At 45.1% G+C, this 6000-nt stretch overlaps 1 pseudogene; it reads left to right on the forward strand.

Moving 5' to 3' along the window:
- Window positions 1-2913: 2913 nt before the first annotated feature.
- On the forward strand, window positions 2914-5986 carry LOC116479304 (zinc finger protein 586-like; annotated as a pseudogene).
- Window positions 5987-6000: the final 14 nt, after the last annotated feature.

Consider the following 6000-nt stretch of genomic DNA (forward strand, 5'->3'; position numbering starts at 1 on the left):
TCAAAAATTAAAAACATGCCAGTTGCATTCTTTCAAGGGAATCAGGGGCTACCACACTTTCTTGATTCAGCAAAGCTTACATGCCACAGTCCCTGGTTGCTCTGTCTTATGCATAGTGCAACCCCATGTGGCTATCTGTGGTGAGTAGTGTCTCTTCTCTCAAGCTGTGAGCATATTTGATTAATTAACTTTCTTGACGACTTGTGTTCAGCGTCAGGTATTGTGTGTTTGGCCATCACTATAACACTAGGGTAAGACTCCTACTCTTATCAGTAGAAGAAAGGGGGAATAAAATACTTTAACTTCTGGCAAGGCCAGAGAGAGGCTTGTGATGTGGGGCAGTTAGGTGTTGGTGGTGATTGACATGTGTCTGTGGTGTCCAGAGATGGGAAGGATGTATAGGTACACAGGGATTATGTTTGAAGGTTCTTAGGAACTGCACTGGGATTCATGTGACCTTTGCTATACCAGGGGAATTGCTAGAAAGGAGGAGATGGAACCCCTTATTTCAGGACCACAGCATGGTTACCTATTTGTTTATCTGCCTCTTGTTGCTGATGGCTATGTGTCCTCATCAGTGGTCCCATGAGGACAGAGTGGCACTAGTGGGCAGTTTCTCCTCTGAGTTGGGGATCCTGGGAGGAGGAGGATGGGCAAGGGTAGATATGTTGGGGAAGTGGATTGTGGGTCTTCAGCATAGGGGCCACTTGTGGTTTCATCTATCCCCATCATAACAGAGCAGTGTGACCTTTGAAGATGTGGCTGTAAACTTTTCCCTGGAGGAATGGAGTCTTCTTAATGAGGCTAGGGATGTCTGTACCATGATGTGATGCTGCAAACCTTGACACTTATATCCTCCCTGGATAAGGTACTCATACTTAACTGTGACCTGAGTTAGTCTCTGCCCCTCCCCTTTATCCCTCTTGGTAAGAATGTCTTTTTCACATCAAGACCATGGCACAGCTTCATTCTCCAATTCTCTGGATCAGTTCTGTGGTTGGTAGTACTGAGATACATGTACTGTACTCTCCTTTCCTTGAGCAGCCCCAATCTACTTTGTTGCAGGCTCCCAGGGAAAAAGCCAGGGTCAGAAGTCTTAAAGTCACCCTAATGCATCCCATCTTGGTTGTCCTCTGCCTTTCTGGGTGACTGTGCAGATCTAAGGCTTCTGTTTGTCTCAGGTTCCATTTCCTTTAGCTCACATTTGTTCATCCCGTGATGGCATACATGAACCACAGCCGATTCTTGCAATTACTTACATGAACCACAGCCTATTCTTCCAATACCCTACTTCAAAATTATTTTTGTAGTATTTCACCAGGCATAATGACACTCACCTGTCATCCCAGCAATTCAGAGGCTACTGGGAGCCCAGGAGTTTGAGGCCAGACTGGAAAACATAGCAGGTCCTCATCTCTAAAAATAAATATGAAGGGATTCTTTTTGTAATATTTAGTTTCTTTTCCTGTGGAATATCAAATGCAGAGTTGTTCTGAGCCAGTATGGGCTGTTCATCTGTCCTGTTTTTGCCTTAGTACTTACATCATCCAGATTCTACGTAGTTGCTCATCTTGGTGGTGAAATGAAAAGCCCTTGGTTGTCCCAAAGATGCAAACAAGTCCAGCCTTAGCAAGATGTTCCTAGGGGAGACTCGTTCTTAGGAATAGTATTTGTGTGAGGACAGGACTAGTATTTTGGTGCCAACAAAAGTATCCCCACATTATTTCTATCTTCCCCATTCTTGAGAGTTTGCCAATTTATCAGTCTAAATCCAGCCCAGAACTAATTTTCATATTTCTGGACTCCAAGTCTCACCTATTTTTCTTTTTTTTTTTTTTGAGACAGAGTTTCACTCTGTTGTTGCCAAGGCTGGAGTGCAATGGCACGATCTCGGCTCACTGCAACCTCTGCCTCCCAAGTTCAAGCAATTCTACTGTCTCAGCCTCCTGAGTAGCTGGGATTACAGGTGCCCCCCACCATACCCGCCTAATTTTTGTATTTGTAGTAGAGATAGGATTTCATCATATTGGTCAGGCTGGTCTCAAACTCCTGACCACAGGTGATCCGCCTGCCTTGGCCTCCCAAAGTGCTGGGATTACAGGTGTGAGCCACCATGCCCAGCTTCACCTATTTTTCTCACTGTCTGCAGTGGTCTTCAATATTGCCTCATATATTTTGTATTATGAATTATATACCCTTTTTTTTTTTTTGAGACGGAGTTTCGCTCTGTCTCCCAGGCTGGAGTGCAGTGGCGTGATCTTGGCTCACTGCAAGCTCCGCCTCCCGGGTTCACGCCATTCTTCTGCCTCAGCCTCCCGAGTAGCTGGGACTACAGGCGCCCGCGACCATGCCCAGCTAATTTTTTGTGGTGTTTTTTTTTTTTAGTAGAGATGGGGTTTCACCGTGTTAGCCAGGATAGTCTTGATCTCCTGACCTCGTGATCGACCCGCCTCAGCCTCCCAAAGTGCTGGGATTACAGGCCTGAGCCACCGCGCCCGGACTATATACCCATATTTAACAGTCCCTGAGCAAAGGTTGTGTGCTCTAGTCATCTTGTGGGGGCCTGGACATATTCTTCTAAATAGCACTCGCATGTCATCAGCAAATAAGATTACACAGACAAGCCGGGCGCGGTGGCTCACGCTTGTAATCCCAGCACTTTGGGAGGCCGAGGCGGGCGGATCACGAGGTCAGGAGATCGAGACCACGGTGAAACCCCGTCTCTACCAAAAATACAAAAAATTAGCCGGGCGTGGTGGCGGGCGCCTGTAGTCCCAGCTACTCGGAGAGGCTGAGGCAGGAGAATGGCGTGAACCCGGGAGGCGGAGGTTGCAGTGAGCCGAGATCGCGCCACTGCACTCCAGCCTGGGCGACAGAGCAAGACTCCGTCTCAAAAAAAAAAAAAAAAAAAAAAATTACACAGACAAGTTTGCAGAAGGAGTTATAGACCCTTTTTACTCTGTCTGTTGCCTCGTTTACATATGTGATAATCATGAGGCCTCCTACGTCTGTGATAATGCTAAGCAGCCCCAACCTCAACCTGAACCCAACTCCCTGTGCGTGCAAATTGTAGGAAAAAGAAAGAGAGATCAGACTGTTACTGTGTCTGTAGAAAGGGAAGACATAAGAAATTCCATTTTGACCTGTACCTTGAACAATTGCTTTGCCCTGAGATGCTGTTAATCTATAACTTTGCCCCAGCTACTTTGCCCCAACCTCTTTTCTCCAACCTTGAGCTCACAAAAACATGTGTTGTATGGAATCAAGGTTTAAGGGATCTAGGGCTGTGCAGGACGTGCCTTGTTAACAAAATGTTTACAAGCAGTATGATTGGTAAAAGTCATCGCCATTCTCTAGTCTCGATAAACCAGGGTCACAATGCACTGTGAAAAGCCACAGGGACCTCTGCCCTGGAAAGCCGGGTATTGTCAGAGGTTCTCCCCATGTGATAGTCTGAAATATGGCCTCATGGGATGAGAAAGACCTGACGGTCCCCCAGCCCGACACCCGTGAAGGGTCTGTGCTCAGGTGGATTAGTAAAAGAGGAAAGCCTCTTGCAGTTGAGATAGAGGAAGGCCACAGTCTCCTGCCTGCCCCTGGGAACTGAATGTCTTGGTATAAAACCCGATTGTACATTTGTTCAATTCTGAGATAGGAGTAAAGCCACCCTATGGCGGGAGGTGAGACGTTGGCAGCAATGCTGCCTTGTTATTCTTTACTCCACTGAGATGTTTGGGTGGAGAGAAACATAAATCTGGCCTATGTGCACATCCAGGCATATACCTCCCCTTGAACTTAATTATGACATAGATTCTTTTGCTCACATGTTTTTTTGCTGACCTTCTCCTTATTATCACCCTGCTCTCCTAACGTATTCCTCTTGCTGAGATAATGAAAATAATAATCAATAAAAACTGAGGGAACTCAGAGACCAGTGCCAGTGCAGGTCCACCATACGCTGAGTGCTAGTCTCCTGGGCCCACTGTTGTTTCTCTATACTTTGTCTCTGTGTCTTATTTCTTTTCTCAGTCTCTCATCCCACCTGACAAGATATCTCACAGGTGTGGAGGGGCAGGCCACCCCTTCACAAATAATTCCATAGACTAGTTTTTTGGTTCGTGAGATACTCTTGTGGGTAGGCCGCATACTCAACAAAGTCAACATGTACCTCACCAGCATTTCTTTGCTTTTAGCTTGTTGGCATAGAGGGGAAGATGAGGCAGCACCTTCTAAGCAGAGCATGTGTATACATATATACAAAGAGCAGGGAGGTCATAGTGGAGAAAGGCCTTATGAGTGTGGGGAATATAGGAAATTATTTAAGAACAAATCCTGCCTCACTGAACCCAGAGGAGATCACAAGCATGGGAATGTTCGCACTGGAGAAAGGCCTTATGAGTGCAGCAAATATGGGAAATTATTTCACCAAAACCCTACACTCCATATTCATGAGAGATTTCATATTGGACAAAAAAACCTATGAGTGCAGTGAGTGTGGAAAATCATTTCACCAAAGCTCTTCACTCTTGCAGCATCAGACACTCCACACTAGAGAAAGGCCTTATGAGTGTACTGAATGTTGGAAAGCCCTTGCTGAAAAGTCCAGTCTCATTAACCACAGGAAGTTTCACTCTGGAGCAAAGCATTATGAATGCAACCCATGTGCGAAGTCCTTTGCTTATACATCTAGACTCATTAAACACAGGAGGATTCACCCTGGAGAGAGGCCTTATGATTGTGGGAGATCCTTTGCTGAAAACTCCAGTCTTATTAAACACTTGAGAGTTCACACAGGAGAAAGGCCTTAATGAATGCAGTGACTGTGGAAAATCATTTCACCAAAGCTGTTCACTCTTGCAGCATTAGAGAGTTCACACTAGAGAAAGGCCTTATGAATGTAGTGAATGTGGGAAATCCTTTAGCTTCAGGTCCAACCTCATCCACCATCAGAGAGTTCATACAAGAGAAAAGGATGAGTGTGGGCAGTATGGGAAATCCTTTAGCTGAAGATCTACCCTCATTATATATCTGAGAGTTCACACTGGAAAAAGGCCTTATGAGTGTAGTGAGTGTGGGAAATCTTTTGCTTATACCTCTAGTCTCATTAAACACGGAGAGTTCATACTGGAGAAAGGCCTTATGAGTGCAGTGAATGTGGGAAATTATTTCATCAAAACTCTGCACTTTGTGTTCATCAGAGATGTCATACCGGACAAACCTTATGAGTGCAGCAAATGTGGAAAAACATTTTCCAAAGCTCTTCACTCTTGCAACATCAGACAGTTCACACTAGAGAAAGGCCTTATAGTTGTAGTATATGTGGGAAATCCTTTTCTCAAACTTCTAGTCTTGTTAAACACAGGAGAGTTCATACTGAAGAAAGGCCTTATGAGTGTACCAAATGTGGAAAATCCTTTGCTGGAAACTCGAGTTTCATTGACCACAGGAAAGTTCACTCTGGAGCAAATCCTTATGAATACAATAAATGTGGGAAATCCTTTGCTTATACCTCTAGTCTAATTGAACGTAGGATAGTTCACACTGGAGAAAGGCCTTATGAGTGCAGTGAGTGTGGGAAATCCTTTGCTGAAAACTCCAGCCTTATTAAACACTTGAGAGTTCATTCTGGAGAAAGGACATATGAATGCAGTGATTGTGGAAAATCATTTCACCACAGTTCTTCGCTCCTTTGACATCAGAGGGTTCATACTGGAATAAAGCCTTATGAGTGAAGCAAATTTTGGAAATTATCTTGCCCAGTCTTTTTGCTCCTTGAACGCCAGAGTTCACACTGGATCAAGGCCTTATGAGTCTGATAGATGGGAAATATCCTTTTTTGTTGTTTGTTTTCTCTCTTGTCCCCAAGGCTGGAGTACAATGGCCCAATCTCAGCTCACTGCAACCTCTGCCTCCTGGGTTCAAGCGATCCCTCCTGCCTCAGCCTCCTGAGTACCTGTGATTACAGGCACCTGCCACCACACCCAGCTAATTTTTGTATTT

Source organism: Hylobates moloch, unplaced genomic scaffold (assembly GCF_009828535.3).
Source record: "Hylobates moloch isolate HMO894 unplaced genomic scaffold, HMol_V3 SCAFFOLD_12, whole genome shotgun sequence".
In the NCBI taxonomy this organism is placed as follows: Eukaryota; Metazoa; Chordata; class Mammalia; order Primates; family Hylobatidae; genus Hylobates; species Hylobates moloch.